Raw genomic sequence first — 19,379 nt, 5'->3', positions numbered from 1 at the left:
ACGGACATATGCAGGCACACATACACTACATTTGTATGTGTGTAGACATGTACAGACAAGATGTATTTACACACGTCTACATGTGCACACACATATTCAGTTGTAGGTAAATGACCACTTCATAAGCCTCAGGTTTTCAGGACACCATTAATAGAATGACAAGAACTCAGACAGCACTTTAACCATGAGGACATTGTGTTCCCATGGCACAGGCAGCTGAACAAAGGGACCAACATAAATGTGCAACCTTAGAAAATACAGACTGAGTATTTCTGTCTTTAGTATTTTAGAAACTTCCAACTTTTGTAGAGGTATTATAAAACTGAACTTGCAGTTCAAACATTGTGTAGGAATGTGTGTGGAGATAAGGTCAACACATTAGATATTACAGCTTCAGAGATGTGGCTCACGATAGTATTAGGAAGGGCTTGTGCATTTCATCAAGGTCTGGCTGCCCTGCAAATGCTAAATCACTAGTGCTTGTGCTTCTGCAGATGGTTAAGTCAAGCTACACAACAGCAGGAGCACAGAATTACCTAGCACTGTTGTGCATAAAGCATAAGGCGCAGTCAGATTTTCTGCTACTGCAGAAAAGTGAATGTTAAATGGTACATAAATCTATTCCCTATATATGCTCCATAAAATATAGCTACTGCTTAGACTGTATTAACTGCTGTCAAGCTGAGCAAAGGGATTAAAGAGAGGACAGTCAACCATTTCACACGCAGGCATGCGTGTCAGACAGGAACCATCCCTAGTATGAGAGCAAAACCCTGTACCAGCATACATCATCTCCTGACTGATACTAGGCAAACAACTACTGTAAGGCATAGATCATACTGAGCAGGAAGGGACTTTCTGCTTTCCTATCTTAACTTGCTAAAAGGCACAAAGGGCCGCTTCCTCTGACGCCCTCCTCCTTTCTGCCACATCCCATCTCAGCATCAGACAAGCAGCAGACTTTGGCAACCACCTCTCTGCTACACCGTTTCTGTTGAGCTCTATGACAGCAAAATCTGAGTGTATTTCTCTGCAGAGTTCCAACGTTTTATTTGCTTTTTAGCAGAGAAGAATGGATAACTTGACTTGTAAAAGGTATTTCTACTTCTCTGCTGCTTCCAAGTACTTTTCCTGCAATTCTTTCCCTCTTTTTGTGCCCCCCTGCACTGCAAATATTCTAATTCATGGTGACAGCACTTAGGACTGATTAAAGTGTTTGCAAGCGATAACAAGAATATGCTCGAATGGCAGATAGCTTGCAAGGACAGATCTGCAACAGAGAAGGAAAATAATTTATGAGCAGAAATTGCTTTACATTTGCTGTAGAATCATTACCCTCACTATCCTTAGTGCACCAGAAAAGCAAATAATTGTAATTACAGATGGGACATAGCTCTTGCATATTTAGAATACTCAGCAATTACCGGAGTGAAGGAAGCAAAGTCAAATGCAAGGTGTCATTTTATTCTTCTGAAACTGATTTAATATAACACTTGTCTAAAATTAATTCAGTTATTTAATTTTTGTTTAAATTATATTAGTCTTGAAAAAAAAAATATCTGACTCCTACACTTTAAAAAAATTAATTGCTTTAGAGGGCTGTAATGAAATGTTAATAAATACTTTTTTTCTTTTTTTTTTCTTTTATTTTTATTTTTAATGATAGATTGATAGGACTTTTTCCATCTAGGCACTGCACCTGTGGGCAGTGTGCTGGCTTCAACAGTTCTCCAGTTACTACAGTCCCCTGTTAGGTGCTGTGCCAGACAATGCCTTATCCAGAAGAACTAAAAATTGTCTTGGTTTCAAAACAATCCTGTGGTACAGCATGATACATGGTTCTTGAAAGGACAAGCTCTCTGCAATGAAAAGCAAACAAGTCAGGCTCCATGACCTCCAGTGTGGCTCAAAAACTTCCCACTAACTCACCTCCTATGGCAGAAGTTTTGACTGCAATGAAAACATGAATGAACGAACACCAGAGGATCAGAATGGAGAAGAACACTCCTTGGGAAGTGTCTTCTTTGATATTTAAAACAGCATTAACTCCTACCTGTGCTTACAGCACTCATCACCTCTCCATCACACCAGATGACAAAATAAGGCAACAGGTCACTGCACAGCATTTCCATCACTTGAGGACATAAGAGGAGTCTTTCTCCAGAAAATTTAATATACACACCGCCTCTCTGGCATCTTCATCTCACTGGCAAACTTAGTTACAAATGGTCAAAAGATGACACCAAAAAAGATGAGAGGGGACCTCAGGTGGATAATTAGTCCACTTATGTGCCAAAAGGCTAGCATTTGCTTGAATAACCCCCAGAAATGGGGATACCAGACTCAAACTATTTCCATTACAGCCGAATCTTGTAAATTCAGGTGGTCACTTTTTGTCCAAATATGCTTTTGGTAGGGTAAAAAGGGCTCAAATTTCTCCCTAATTCTTGCACAAAGCATCAGGTCTGACCCACTGAGAGCTCTTCTGGGAGCTAGAACTAAGCTTGGCTGGTCCACATCTTTTGCTGACTCAAAACTGTTTGCCATTTCAGCTCTGGCGTTCCCAGCATCACTAAACAACAGTGAAACACAGACTGCTGTATTTTAGATCAAGGGGGAAAAGGCCATATACCACTGAAAGGGTGAAGAAGTAGTCACCAGCAGCAGAAAAGATGGAAGTAGGAACTAACAGTAGAGAGGAATTTATTGATTTGCTTCCTGTACTAACTCACACAGCCTGCAGCATTGCAAATGAAAGCACAAAACGAGCATCAGAACCGAGCTCTCCAGTCTGCTTGGAGCCAGTTCCCTTCTAGTTTGACGTTCCTCTTACAGTGCTCATCTACACTGCAACATGCTCACAAGAAGCTGTATGAAAGGGCTTAGCACAGGCAAGACGAGGGAGACAAGGGAGGGAGAAAGGGATTCTCCCTGTGGAGAAGAAGCAGACATTAGCCAAGAACAACCAACCACAGTTGGTTGTTAACTGCCTCTGTTATTCAATTATTTGCCCCAGTATTTTCTGAGGAACCAAAATTAAGATAGCCAGTCTGTAATTCCTCCTTTCAGCCTTTTATAAGGCAGGCAGTAAGCTGGGCTTTTTTCTAGTTTCCATAGGCATATATAAAAATTCCTGAAATCGATGACTGTTACTTATAAAGCACAAAGCACCTTCCTTTCCAACTCATAACATAAAGAACCAAGCCTCGGAAATGTCTTTATGCGGTAAGTTATGAGCACAATTAAAGATATTTCATACAAGCAATCATAATAAAAATTTGTGATTGTTTTATTATGTAAGACACTAATGCCATCAATGTAACCAAAGATACAACACCATTTGGTATCAAATCCCACACAAACTCAAGTTCACTTTCTACTCCTTTCCCAATCTTCATTTGAAAAACTGGAATTTACCTGAGGAGCCAGACTAGACAGTTGTTACCTTTTTGTTCGTTTGGGTAGATATGGAAAGTCAGACTAAGCAAAATACCATCCCATCCGCCTCAAAACCTAGCCAATGAAAAAACATATATCCCTAATATACAGAATTTACAAAAAAAAGTCCTTTAATGATCTACTTTTGTTACCTACTTTGCAACCTAGTGAGGCTCATCAGCCATCGGAGCCGCAACTTTACCAACAAAGGAAAAGCAGGGAAACAAATGAAACATCCAGCTGAGGAATACCCCTCAGGGAAGCATTAATTCCAGAGAAGTCAACCCTAATACTGAGCAATGGAGGAAGCAACAAGCAAACTTGAAAATTCCAATTAAAAAAAGGAGAAAGGGAAAAAAAAAAAAAAAAAGGAAGACCACCAAGTTTTCCAGCCCTTTTCTTTTCCTATCAGTTAGTCACATCCAGTTTTGAAATTAACTTGAGCTTCAATAAAAGTAGCACCTCATTGTAGTATTGCCTGCTTTCCAGGGTTTTGATATATATTTCATGTGTTCTGATCTGTAATGATGCTCCCTTTTCTTTCACCAACAAAATCTGGAAAACCTAGTGATGAGCTGCTTATGAATTTACCTAATCTAGGGTTTATGTAAAGGCATAGGCACTTTTGACATTTAAAAAATGCATTTTAAGCCTTAATTTTACAATAAATGCTTTGAACCCTGAGTGTTAACAATGCCATAAAGACAAAGCTAACAGATAAAATAACAGTGAGTTGGTAAGGAATGGGAGTGTATCTCCTAGCATAAAAAAACCAAAAAAAAGCTCAAAAAAAACAGCCTCACGTAACATGTGGGACTGACAGATCCGCTCTGACTAAAAAGACAAAGTTGACTTGCTTAAAGTACATGTTTAGGATCCTAGACTTGGCTTAACTCAGACAGCTTTGATTGGATGGGGTCCCTCAACAGTATTAAAACAGCTCTAATTGCATTCTTCAAGCCAGCTGAAGGCTGACAGCTTCCGCTCTCCCGCTCGCTATCAGGGCACATCAAGGACTTCTGTTATGAGAGGAGCACCTGGTCCAAATTTATTTCAACGGCCCAGAGCAAAATGGGAAGGTGCTTAATGTTCAGCCACTATGGTGACATTTTTACGATACATCCAAAGTTCAGAAACAAACAAATGAAGGATTCGAAAGGTGCACGAACAGAAACAGTGACAATAAAAATTCAACATTAATATATCAATTTTAAAACATATACCACCCATATTCTCGAGGGCAAGGCCAAAAGTTCAAGGCAGAGAAAAAAGAAATCTATGTAGCTTGCTTGAAAGAAAAAAATAGAGTCTCTATAACTTTCTGATAGAAATGCTTAGCTTTAACTAAAAATGACGTTTTAAATTTAATTCTGTGTTAGATGAGTACTAGTAATACCACTCATTCCACCCAAAAGTAGTGGCATATTTCAGCTTTAGCAGAATATTAAGTGATATGAGCTGAAAATGTGTCTAATTTTTATGTTAACTTGTCTGGCTTGTCCCCCCATCCCCAATGTTAAAAATCAAATTAACTAGGGGAGTAGGGGAGGATTCACACAGGCTAATATTATAAAATTTTCAGTCCCATAGTGAGAGATGAGTGAACAATTATTGAGAAATATGCTCTAGTGTTAAAGAGGCTTTAATAATATATTTTTCAAAGGATTAAGAAATCTTTGCTATTTTGAATTGAACCTCTGCAAACATGACACTCTTGTTCAAGTCCAAATTAGGCCACTTTTGCAGCAACAACTAAATTAAAATTACAGTAATTATGTCAATGTATAGATTTCTCATGTACAGAATGACTGTAGATGGTGCACTAAACTTTTTTTTCATTTAGAAATTGAAACACTGAAATTGCTTCGTAGTAATCAATGCATATCCACACAGTAAAGCAAAGACTACAGAAAAACTCAGAACTACACAATGACATACGAAGTCTTTATAAATAATGGCATTTAGGAACAGTTTAAAATGTGTGTTTCAAACAAAAGAAACAAACTATTTTACATTAAGCAATTCTGGACTATTTATTTCAAAGATCCACATTCTATGCCTTGGAAATTTCTATTTAGGTATCAGAATATACTGAAAAAGAGAAAGTACATTTTAAAATCAGTATACTGGCTTTTGTACTGCAGCAGAAAGCATCTATTTCCTCCTACTTGGCAATTACTGGCTTACTTTCCAATCAGTATGTATGGCCAGATTTGCTGCCTCATATGAAGTTATTAGCAAGGCACACATGTGGTATTTTTCTTTACCAAATAGATAAAAGTAATTTACTAACTGACTGAGACAAGCTGCAGTACAATCTAAACTACTAAAAAAAGACCTCATTAAAGAAGGACTGAAATACATAACTTTACAAGTAAAAATACACCATATTTAAAAATGCCTCCCAAGTAACTTATGGAATAGTCAATACTGCATTTTCTATTAAACTGCAGCTCTGCCTTCTCATGCAATCTCCCCTCTGTTCTGCATGGTGAGTTAGAGAACAATGCCCAAGCATGGATTTTCTTGATGGCATCTGCTGATACCAACCATTAGCACTGTCATAACTCTGTTGCTTGATCAGCAGCATACTTCTCATAAATATTTTCCTTCTGCTTGCTTCCTTTTAACCTGGACAAGCTGCCTTAAGGTCTTTTTCACAAACAGCCTGACTTTAGGAAACATCATGTTTCCATATTTCACCTACCTTCACACTTACCTTGACATTTTTCAAACAGAAATTTTTTGTGTAATAACAAGTGTCTGCTTTTCACTACACAAGTAAGGATTGTTATTAAGAAGTGCCGTTTAACAGCATTTAAAGATCTTTAAATCCAAGTCCCAACCCCGATTTTCCCCCAAAGCCTCTAATTAAATACAGTCTTTAAAATAAGAAAAAAAAAAGAATACAAAATCTCCTGAGGAAAGATGTGTAAGGGGAAATAGATGGACAGTGGAAGAAACAGTTAAAAAAACCTGCAGTACAGCTCAAGATGAGCTATAAAAGTTCCATAATGAACGTTCTAGTCCTGAACTATCTCTAAGGCGCATTCACTTATATTTCTTCATGCTGCCATCTCTCTCTGCAAGTATAACAAGAAAGTTAAAATGTAATTTTACATGTAGGTATATCACCTCAAATTAGCAACATAAAATTACTGACATTTATTCTAAAGAAAGCCCTACTGGCTAGCGGTAAAATGCTGAACTAGCATCTGTCAGTACTGCTAATTGAGGTAAGGTTGGGAACTATAAAGTACTATTAAACGAGTAAAATAATACCAAATGGAAATGCTGAGAAGCTACACTACCCTTTCGACACTCTAAATTATTATCCCGATTAAAGTAGCTAGTATGTTTGACTCTTAAAAGTGCCATGAGCAGTAACACGATTCAGAATTGCAAGGAACATTCTTATGGGCCACAGTACCTGAACAAACACAGCAACCAATTCTCCTAGTGTAATATCTGTATGTTTGATGTGTTTTTAGTGAAGTGCTCCATCTTCTATATTTTTAAAAAGTATGTTAGTTGTTGTGTTGTTTTTTTTCTATTAGAAAAAAGCATGAATGCCGCATTTTCATGTCCATCTTCAGCAGTTCCACCTGGTCCTCTTCAGTCAAGGTTTTAAGCAGATCTTTGGACTACAAGCTACTTGGAAGATTCTTGCCCTCATCTTTTGAATGACAACAAAATAAAAGCCAACACTAGACTCAAAGGAAAAACAATTAAAGCTAGAGGAGTATTAACGAACTTCTCCAACTTCATTTTTTTTTCTTGTTTGGCATGTCTGCCCCTTTGACACCCCAGTATAACAAAACCTGTAGAGCTTGCCTGTTCATTTGGGAACACACAACAAATTTTCCTGTGGCATCCAGAAGTCTTCTGAATAAATTCAGTTTATCAAACAGACATTCCTTCTTCAGGAGGAACAGTAGGGGAAAAAAATCAGACTATTTGGATACTCATAGTCTGATCTATATGTATGATTTGCTACTAGCCACAGCTTTTAGAAAGTTCAGAGACTTACAGAACAGCAGTAGCCATGGTACAAAATAAATGCAATATGAAGAACATTTGAAGATGAGAAAAACTGTATTTAATTTAGTTATGTGTGACTAAATGTGGTAGGTTAATTTATCAGCAGCTACTTGCTCTTTGAGAAAAATGCTGAAATCTGATGGTAACGCAGTCACAATCGTGTATCTGCTCTGCTTGAAAATATTAAGCTGTATCAGTTTAAAAACAAACGTTTATGGCCAGATCCTATGGGATTATTTTTGTACAGACTGCCTCCATGAGAAAAAAAAAAATGCAGTATACATTTCTGACTCGCTAAAAACTTTCATAATAGCAGCAGTTAACACAGAAAAAGTTCATGCCTTCCCCTTCACCCCCTTGATAAAGTAAAAAATTTCAACTGGTTTAACATTTGGACATACTAAAATGAAGCCAAATAGAGCATACTTTATAGCTGAGCCTGGAAATTATTTTCAGCTTATGAAGCTTATGTAGGTCATTCGCATAATCCTTAACCTCATGAACAACAACAAGGAGAAGTGCAAAGTCCTGCACCTGGGGAAGAGCAGTCATATGCACCAATATATGCTAGGGGCTACTCAGCTGGAAAGCAGCTGGGCAGAAAAGGATCTAAGGGTTCTGGTGGACACCAAGTTGAACATGAGCCAGCAATATGCCCTAGCGGCAAAGAAGGCAAATTATATCCTGGGTTGCATTAAAGTATTGCCAGCAGCGTTGAGTAGAGGTTCTTTCCCTCTACTCAGCACTGGTGAGACCACACCTGGGGTACTGCTGTTTGGTTGTGGGCTCCCCAGTACAACAGAGACATGGACATAATGGAGGGCAACTAAGATGATGAGGGGACTGTAGCATCTCTCCTGTGAGGAAAGGCTGAGAGCTGGGACTGCTCAGCCTGGAGAAAAAAAAATGGCTCAGGAGGGTTTCATCAGTCTCTATAAACAGCTGAAGGGAGGGTGCCAAGAGGATGGAGCCAGGCTCTTTTCAGTGGTGCCCACAGACAGGAGGAGAGGGAACGGGCACAAAAATGAAATACAGGAGGTTCTGTCTGAACAACAGGAAACCCTTTTTCACTGTGAGTCTCCATCTTTGCAGATACTAAATAGTCATCCGGACACAGTCCCGGGGCAGCCTGCTCTAGGTGACCCATTTTGAGTGGGTGGGTTGTTGGTCAAGATGACCTCCAGAGGTTCCTTCCAGTCTCAACCATTCTGTGATTCTGTAAAATAAGCTTCAAAATTGCTGTGTACTTACCGTCACCAAAGGATTTTCCATATTCTAAATCATCCATGTTTGTATGGGAAATGAACGCATGCGTGTACACACACACTCTCACTCCTTTTAAAGGAGAGAAAATCAGTATTTAATTCTTTTACCACCTTAAGAATTCCACATCTCAAGGCCTTAAAAAAAAAAACCTAACTTGAAAAGTCATGGTGAACCTTCTGCATATGGACAGTTTTTGAGAGGGGAAAAGGACACAGTTATTCTTGAGTTAAGAATGTCAGAACAGTCCATCAAGCTAATGAAGAAGCTGCCTGCTGTAAAAAAGTCCCTGATTTCACAAAAATAATAAAGAACAGCCTCAAAAGCCACTGAAGTCCTCCCCTGTATTTTGTCAGCATTCAAGTGACATCCATACTTCAGAATTAACAGAAATGCACCAGTTAACTGGGGCATTAAAGCAACCTCTGCAGAGCTGGACAGTTTGTAAAGTTCATTAGCACCCAGATTACTTTCCTACAGGCTCTTTGAGCCCCTCACAATCATCTGAAAGATCATTAGATTCTGACACACTGTTCTTATATATCTAAATGACCTTTCAGATATGCTCTTCAGGTTCTCACTGTTAACACTGCATGCCAAATGTCACCAAAATTTTTTTGAAGTTAAGTGTCACCAGAAGACATTTTGACAGGCCATTTTGTTGCTAGATTCAGCAACAGAATTATGTTACAATGGGGGTGAGGGACTGAAAGAGAGAAAAAGCATCTGATCCCTAGTCAGGTACACCATTACCTCTGGTATCTTGCAGAGTTCTCAGTACACACACAGAGCCTTACGGAGGAAGGAGAAGCCACTACTCCAAGTACCTAAGGCTCCTGGAACCCTCAATTACACAGGGCATTTTAAACAGATCAAGGTAGCTGAAGAAAATAAGCAGCGTGGGCTGCATTAGAGGGCAATTTCTCAGTCTTAAGCACGACCTAAGTTCCCAGACAGGGCCAGCTTTTCTCACAGTGACCAGTTTCAATGAATGCAGACTGATATATCATTTTCCCAGACATCATGGATACATGGTCCTATGACCACTGAGGAATGTCGTCTCTTCTAAGGAACAGGCTCAGCTTGAACCCCATCACATAAGCAAAAAACATGGCAAACACCACACAGTGCTCCAAGATAGCTCACACTGCCAGAATGAATATAACCAGGCCTTCCTGCAAGCCTGCAAGCCTACAGTATCTCTAAGTGCAGAGAAAGCAGATACATTAACACCTGAAGAGAATTAGGGAAGACAGGAGGAAGAGTCATGCAACCATTTTTATTGGAGAAAGGGAAAGATGCATTGCTTCATCTTTACCAATTTGAGTGTCCTCCTTTTGACTTGCTAGTGTTTCCTTTCCAAAGAACTTAATGGCAGTAAGATGCCCTCGTTCAAAAAAACATCAGAAAAAGTCTGACATTTTCTGAATCAATCAGTACAAATGAAAGCCATGAGAAACTGGGTATGAATGAGCAAACAAGCATCAAAAGACAGGAGTTCATACAGCTTCAACTTCAAAGGGACAGCCAAGAACAATTTTCAATAAAAGGAGTTCCTAGTAACTTCCAGAAAACTGAAATATTTTAAAGAATTATTCAGCAACTGGAAGAGTAGGAGATGTTGGATCAGAACAGCTTTCTAATGCATGTATGTTTTCCCTCTTAATTTGTTGTCTTTTCCTCTCTCAATTGTTATCTTTTTATTGGCATTACTGAGTGCATCATGAGAACTCAGGGCCATGGGCTTACATAGCAGGAGAGGAAAAAGCTTCCCTGTCCTCAGAAGCATGACTGCACCTTCAAATGTGCGTCAGTGGCATTTGAAGACAGTTCATCTCACTACAATCAACATTACAGAATGCCATGACACTAAAATAGTGTTAGAAAAAAATGATATTCCAGAGAAGTCAGACTTTTCAGAGCCATAAAATTCACAATGTTAATTTGCTATTAGACAAAGAGCTTACCAATGGAATTTTAATGAACAGGTAATGAACAATCATGACCAACCTGCTGGACAAGCAACATAAAACAATATTTTTATGCAAACAAGCAAATGACAACATCATAGGACTTGCATGAAATTTCACATCACATGCACAGTGAGCATATGAACCAGACAGTGGTGCTTATGCACATGTGTCTGCTCTACATGCTACCTGTCAAAGCAGACCGCCCGCAGCTTCATCAGGAGACTTTTAAATCCTTGTGAAAAGACAGATGATAAAAGGAACTGAGAGGGTGGTACAAAGTAACTAGCTTATCCAAACAAATAGTTTCCACAGCTGTTAACTGGATTTCAAGTTCTTGAGAAAGCAGGAACAAATCTACAGATAAAAAACACATCTACTTAATTACTAGATATGTGGGAGCAAAGAAAGGCTGACATTTCCATAGCAACAGAGTTAATGGTGCACAGAAGTATTAAATTCCACATTTACAATTAATTTTTCTGACTTTCAGTGTTTTTTTGGTTACAATGCAAAGCACTTTGGATATTCATTGGTGTTTGGGAATACCCAGACTTGAGATCTCTGAAGTAATAACGTAAGTCAGCAAAACCCGGTTTGACTTTATCCCATCTACAAGCTTCCCCACCTAGAAAAATTTCCAGAAACATGAGCTGAACCTTCAATTTTGTTAGATGCTCTTTCCCAGGCCTTTATAAACCAAAGGCAATAAAACATGGTAGGCAAAGCATTCTGAACATAGACAGCCTGTACAGTACTTACAGCAACCACCCTATGGAAGTCCTGTTATTGCTGCCTATTAAAAAAAGAAATCTAAAAACCAGAAAGTTAAAGCCTTGCTGCTGTGGAGTAAAGAATGGCCTTTTTATGGTGTGCTACTGCTGCCTTAAGGGGTAAGTCCTGTTTAGGGTAAACCCTAGAAACAAAAAAGCCCAGCATCGTTGTTGTATTAAACAGATCCCTCTTTTTGCTGATTTTATGGCACACATAGAGCCAAAAAACACCTTATCAGACCAAATGCTCAACTACTTACTTTGGAGCCAATTAAAAAGGATTGTAAGATGACTTTTAAATTAAAGCTTTCAAGATATCCAACCAGCCAAGTAAACTGTGAGAGCCGGATGCCCGCCCTCAAAAGGTTCAGTGCTAGTGTCCCATCACCCTCTCCCTCTTCTTTCATAAATAAAAGTTATTCAGGATTCCAGGTTCCTTCTTTGATATATGCAAGCTGCTTTTTGGGAGGACTGGTCATTTTATTTGCAGATAGGACAGGGGGAGGAGGGAGGGAGAGAGAGAGGAGAATCAAAATCATGCAGCTTCATTTCTTATTACAAAGAGAAAAATTGTAGGCTCCTAAAAATTATGGTCATGCTAAAAATTATATGCTAAAAATTATATGCCAAAAACCCAACAGCAAAAAAATTGGAGAGCTAATGTCAGTAAAAGAAATTAAGGTATCTGGGTGAGGTTATCTTGTATCTTTAAAACAATAAAAAAACTAAGCTTGATTCTTTATCAAAAGCTGTGATATTTTAAAGCAGCAGGACTTTCAGTCATGGAAACAACCCTCATATGTCAGACTCACTGAAATTCTTTTTAAAGGTATTTAGGTACTTAGAGGAAAAAAATTATCTTTCAATGTGTTTCTCCTCAGCTATTTCCATCTTTAATTCAGAAAAATGATAGCTAAGTACACTTTTGTTTTAACCAGCTATGGGAAAGAATGGGGGAAAGGAAGTAACAAAGTTTTCCATTTTTCTTTTTCACTATTTTTTTAAAAGCAGTTACATGCACTGTAAGAAAATATTAATAAAACTTAAGACATATTAACTAATTATATGGTAATGGACCACAGTTACACTACTGTTAGATACATTGCCACCAAGATGTATCATACCTTGAAGTAGAATAATTATTTACTGTATCACAAGGTATAAATATGAAAACACTATTCTGGTATGTTACATTTACTGTTTTCAGTTTTCTTTAAAATCCAAACACTAGCTTTACAATGGATAAAAGCAAGAAAATAACTCCATACCACAAATATAGATTTAAAAAAAACCCCAACAAATGTATATTTACTATTGCATTAAAAACAATTTAAAAGCATTAAAAATTCGACTGTAATTTAAGAAAATTAACACCTTGCAGTGCTGTTTACCACCATGCCTCTCTAGGTACGTTCTATTGCGTTAGACACAAGAAAAACAAAACACTACTAAAGTAACACCTCTACCAGGTAATAATAAGCTATTAAAAAAGAATCTGTTTTTTTAAGGTAACACATTAGAGCCTGTTTAAAATAACCTTTTAAAAAATATGTCCTTTAAATAAAAAAATCACACATGAGGTCAGTGATATTTTGCTGCAAGTCTATATAGGTTTACTAAAGTTAACTTAGGCCAGGTGAGGATCATGACCAAATCCCTGTATTTAATGGAATATGTTTTTAATGCTTCTCCCCCTGACATTCACACTCCATTAGAGCAATTATATTTTATCTATAAATTGGTGTTTAGTGTTGATTTATGTTGTGGATAAAAACATGAAGGTATTAACGCTACTATATATTTTTAAAAAAGTTATTGCACACATACCATGTTTTAAAAATATTTATGACAGAAGTATATACACGTATGTATGTGGCTACACGTAAACACCCACACAGAGCCAAACTTCCACTAGGGAGCAAAAAGCAGCAACCTTTCATCTTAATACCAAAGTCACTTCTCAGCCACAGATACCATGTACCAATGAAAAAAATAGCAAGCCTGGGGTTTTTGCCTTTGTCCCACTGATATTTTTTTTAGTATATCTGTAACTTAAATTACTTGCTTACACTCTGGAAGCCTATAGTATAAATTTCATCCCAGAGTGAATTTTTATGATGGAGTTATAAACCCCTAAAGAAACAGGGTTTACAATGGAAGTGCTGACATAACTAACTATAGCAGCACTAGCAGTGCCTCTGTAATCAAGGCACATTATATTTATGAGGTAGGTAAAAGTCTGTAACCATCAATCACTAGAATCATATTGACAGATTCTAAGTTTGAGGTCCAACAGAATTAATGTATTCAGTTTCTCACACTGTCGATATGAAGGGGAGAATTTGCAGGCACTTTTATGGGCTTAGGCTTTGACATCTTTACAGAAATCAGTGAGGGGCTGTCTTGCTGAAACATTTCATTAATCTGCTGCCTCAGCATTTCTAGGTTTTGCACCAGCCTTTTGCAAAATGCTAGAGAAGTAGAATGTCCAGAAACCAAATGTGACCTTGCTCACATAAGTTTGCTTCATGAGCCGCTCATTACAAACATTAATTCTGTGTATAACTACCAGACATCTAAAATTATACTGAAGAATGATTAATTACCCAAAGAATATCCAACTCCTAAATTATAACTCAACATCCCTATATAAAACAATCTCATATGTCAGCACCTCAGTCTTTATGATATCACACCGTTCCAATAATTCCGTTTTACAAGTAAATTCCTATTATACATTAATAAGTGTTGTTGGTGGCTAAACTTCATGCCTTTGAGTAATGATCAGGTTGAAGGCAATTAGGCCAGCCAGGTGCAGCTGGGTTAGGTACTAATAAAAAGTTTTTAAATTTTACTATTTCCGTTTGGATTTTGGGGATGCATTCCAATCTGCCCAAATTAGGGAGGAAATTGTTTCCATGTTTTCAGCTGTTCCGTGGTCTGACTATTACTGACCAATAACCTGCATGGATTGTTGTTTTTTTTTACTTACACACACTCACTCACTGTACCCAGTATCTCTATTTTTCAAATTGTTAGAGCAGTACAATAGGAAAACTAAGAAACTATTACATAAGTTTACAGTAAATTTTCAATTCAGTCACAGGATTAGTTGGCTTGAGTGAAACTTGACTGAAAACAGAAAATCTGGATTGGTTATCAAAGTCTTTATCTATATTTAAATGCAGAGTAAGTGCTGGAATGTATTCCTCCCTCCATTCCTCTGAAAGTCCAGACCATTTTGAACTTAACATTATCTGAAAACTTTTTTTAAATCAAGCTGACTTAAAACCATTTACACTACTTTTAAAAGCCGTGTTTTTATTGAAGTGTATGTAGAACATGCAGAGTGCTGCCAAACTGTGGTTTAGATCATAGGAGGAAGGCTTTCTGAAGTGACACCACTGCAATCAGACTGCAAGAGTATTTTGTGCATGTGCACATGCACACTTAGCGTACACGTTCCTGCCCTCTTGCACTCATACACATTTTCATATGTGAAACTTAATCCAATTCAGCCTGAAGTTGAGCACAAAAAGCATCACACAGTCTGCACCCAGAGCCATCAGAAATCCTCCAACACTTCTCATGAGAATTTTCTCTTAAGGCAAAGCTAGTGCCATGGACCTGAGAAGCTCAGGGACAGAAGAGCTTGTCCTGTTCCCCACATATGAGTCCTGAGCCCTTCTATAGCCCTGAGCTTCTCCACTGCATTATGAAGTCATTCTCTCACATGAGGCTTTACTTCTGGAAAACAGAAACTGAAGACAAAGGTTCTTCTTAGGTGGTCACAGCAGCATTTGTTTATTTTTATTTTCTACTTGTAAACTACAGAGATACCACCTTGGCTCAGGAAGGCCTTGAGCCACAATTTGCAGGTGATTGAGAGAATATTATTGAGCGGGATCAACACAAGCTTCCCCCACCCCCGTTTCTGACTGACCATAACCACTTCTGCATGAAAACTCACAGCAAAGGAGTCATGCCAAGAATACATCACACCAGTGGGTGACTGCAGAGACACATTTTTCTTCTTCTCAATGTCCCAAGTTCAGCACAACAGGCTCTTTGATAAACAGAATTATATTCTGAACTCTTTTTAACTCCAGTCAGAAATCTAACCTAGGAAATCTATGAAGGTCCAACAGAATTAATGGGAAGGCATCACTGAAATGGACAGGGTTTAACCACAACTAAACTGCAATCTCTGCTCGTTCTGTAGCTTTTGCAAATATATGAGTTATAGGGAAAAAATTATTTTTACAAAAAAACCCCAAACAAAAACAGAACAAAAGAATAATTATAGTTCCCAATTTAAAAAGCCATAATTAAATTTTATGACTCTGTAATATGAAATTAAACACTGCCTACACTTACTTTCTTGAAGGCATTACTTTGCAGACAAAATTAAATAGTAGTGCAGCATGCAGCTATGGGCATACAGGGAGCTCGAAGAAAATGACCTGCTTTGCCTTCGCACAACGAGCAGTGCCCTGAGGAGGGCAGCATGTAGGCATGTACTTAAATACGCAGAAAACTGTTCTGAATCACACACTTTGCTAAACTGCCTCGCCTTGCAAGGGATTAGTGAAGTACCACACACACAGTCAAACATCATCATAAAACGCACGCAGAAAGACAGCAGGATATTAAACCAAAGCTCACTAAAAAATGCCAAAGCCTTTGCTTTCATAAGCATTATTAACAGGAATAGATGTTTAGTATCTGTAGAACCTCAGAATTTCTTCCCTATTAACCACCGCAAGCCTAATTTTAAATTTGCTTAACTGAATCAAGAGGTTCAAGAAACAGATCATCCAACTGATTATACAAGTGAAATGGGAAAAATCATAAAAATCTGCAAAAACATTTATTTTTAAACAGGATCTAATTTTAAAACAATTATATTTCATTTTCGAGTTCAGTCAGTTTGATAACACAAGCGATAATACATGCAAACCCCAAAACTCTCCCTCCAAAACTCAGCACATTTAGAAATTCAATTGCTTCGTCAGACTTGGCCAGTAAATTTCAAGAAAAGAAATCAAGTTAGAAGTTTCCAGATTGTTTTCTCAATGACTTAACTAAATCTCCAATTCAGTCATCTTGCCTGAAACACTGCAGGAAAAAAGTATGGTTTCCAGATATAAAGATTCTCAAAAGTGGTCAGAATGCGGAGAGAACACACAACCACACCATGTATTTGCTCTGTTCATAAATAAAACCGCAGACGGTGTTTTTAAGGCTTTTAACACGGCATTACTGCAACAGCCCTGTCTTTTCCTGCCAGCCCTATTTTTGTCACTGACCTCAGGATGATATTTTGAGGGGATAAATAAAATTAGACTGTAAATAGAGGGGGTTTTTAAAAAATAATTACAGGTTATTTTTTGAAGCTTCACAGAAACTTGAAATCTAGGAGTATGGGAAGTAACAGCATTGTAACATACTTGAAGTTTCCAAGAGAGAGTGAAGGCATTTGAGGAACAGAGCAGCTATCAGGGTTTGGAAGGCTCATGCCAGAGCTGGGAGTGGGGCGATGCGCTGCCTTGCAGTGCCCTCTGGTGCTGCTCCCACGCAAGTGGAACCGCTCGGCACCCACAGACACGGGAGTTAAAACACCGGGGTCACAAAACCCGTGTCGAAAACCCCGTGGCCTCCATCCAGTCGCACATGCACGTGTTTAATGGAAAGAGCGCAACGGTGGGAAAAGCACTGAAGTGCACGGGGTGCCGTTTCGGCAAAATTCCACAAGGAAATGTAAACCCACAACACAACTGTCCCCTGAAAAAGGAGCATCCGGCAATTTATCCCAGAATATAGAAATATACAACGAGGGAAGGTCAGAATTATGTTTACACCTGTTTGCGAATCTCCAGGTCCCGTATTTCTTACAGATTTTGGAAGCTACAAAGAACACAATCCCGTTCCTTCCCAGTGAAAAGATTAAGGAATACCCACAACCTTAACCACAGAAATTTAGGAATGCTTTAATTCAATGCTATTTGTGCTGTGATTTATTTAAAATAAATAAAGAAAAAAAATAAATGAGCAAGACAGGCAGGTGCTTTCAATATGATACTCTCACAATGACAAGCAATGCTTCTGAAACAACACTGAGGAACAACAGGGAACTGCACTGAGCTCCAAACTAGAAACAGCATCAAAGCTCCTTCTGCTGAAGACCCTTCAGAGTAGTTTGGGGAGGCTCAATTAAGTGGTCTGCATACAGTACGTTTCCCTCACCCACACACAGGAGCTATCTCGGTTTCGTTTGCTTTGCCTTTCTACTCCACAGGCACACTCCACATTTCCAGGTAAAAATCCAGATGTGGCTCGGCAGCCCCAGGTGTCCATTTCCCCAGCAGAAACACCTCCAGCTCCCCAAGAGGGAGGCACTAGTTCAGGCATCGCTACAGACAAGGCTGCCTACACTAAGCTGAGGCACCTACATGATGAAAAACTCAGGAGTAGCCTCCACTGGTGCTTCTGTCCTTAAAGTCAAGGGCAATATTGTGGCCAGAATAAGGATGCAGAGCTCTGCAGTCCCCAGGTCCTGCAGGCTTGCAGAGATCAGCCCAAGTGCTCATTACAACACATTCAGACAGATAAAGCTTTGGCTTAGGATTGTTAATGGGAACCTCCTCACTGCAAGGTGCCCCCCAAACAAAAAGGGAATGTCAGGAATATTTTGGGTCTCTCCCTACAGAAAGACAATGAGGTGCTGGAGTGCATCCAAAGAAGGGCAGCAAAGATGGTGAAGGGTCTGGAGAACAAGCCTTAAAAGGAGTGGCTGAGGAACTGGGGTTGTTCAGCCTGGAGTAATGGAGGCTGAGGGGGAGACTTTATCACTCTCTACAACTACCTGAAAGGAGGTTGTAGTGCAGCGGGCAGGTGTTTGTCTCTTCTCCCAAGTAAGAAGTGATAGGACAACAGAAAACATCCTCAAGTTGCACCAGGGGAGGTTTAGATTGGGTGTTACGAAAAACTTCACCAAAAGGGTTGTCAGGCACTGGAACAGACTGCCCAGAGAAGTGGCTGAATCACCTGTTATTTAAAAGACGTGTACATGTGGTGGTTAGGAACATCACAGAATCACAGAATGTTTGGAGCTGGAAGGGTCCTTCAAGATCGAGTTCCAACTCCCCTGCATGGACAGGGACACCTTCCACTAGAACAGGCTGCTCAGAGCCCCATCCAACCTGCCCTTGAATACCTCCAGGGATGGTGCCCCCACAACATCTCTGGGCAGCCTGTTCCAGTGTCTCACCACCCTTACACTGAAGAATTGCCTGATCTGTAACCTAAACACGGTTTAGACTTGACAGTGCTATGTTAACAGTTGGGCTCAATGATCTTAAGGTTCTTTTCAACCTAAATGATTCTGTGAACATTCAAAGCAAGCATAAAAGAAAAAAAAAAAAAAAAAGTGAAGAGTGGCTTAACACAACTTTATTCTTCTGTATAGCAAATGTTCTGCAGACATACAGGAAGTCCTTATATTTTTTTTCAACATTAAGCCAAGTTTTGCTACCAATGCTGGAGCAGAGATCTTACCCACTAATCATTAACTGTTGTTAAAAGTTACTTGAGAAGGCTAAACTTAAGAGCATCAAACAAATATTTAAAGAATAGTATTTCTAAATTCAGTTACACCAGAAGATGCTCACATCACAAATTATATGCACTTGAAGTGGCAAGCAGTTACAGGCATGGGTATTTAAGATTTTCAGAATAATCAAACTGCTCAACCTGAACTTAAATTATTAAGTTATCTCTCTCCTACAGTGAACAAAAATGTGCATCTTTTCCTTTCCTAAGCTGTGCTCATCTGGTGCAACATGAAACATGCCTTTCAATTACTGCCACAAGTACTTCCATTAAATGCTTCATC

Source organism: Chaetura pelagica, unplaced genomic scaffold, assembly GCF_000747805.2.
Source record: "Chaetura pelagica isolate M959 unplaced genomic scaffold, ChaPel_1.0 scaffold10, whole genome shotgun sequence".
In the NCBI taxonomy this organism is placed as follows: Eukaryota; Metazoa; Chordata; class Aves; order Apodiformes; family Apodidae; genus Chaetura; species Chaetura pelagica.
Note: the sequence above shows the minus strand (reverse complement) of the source record.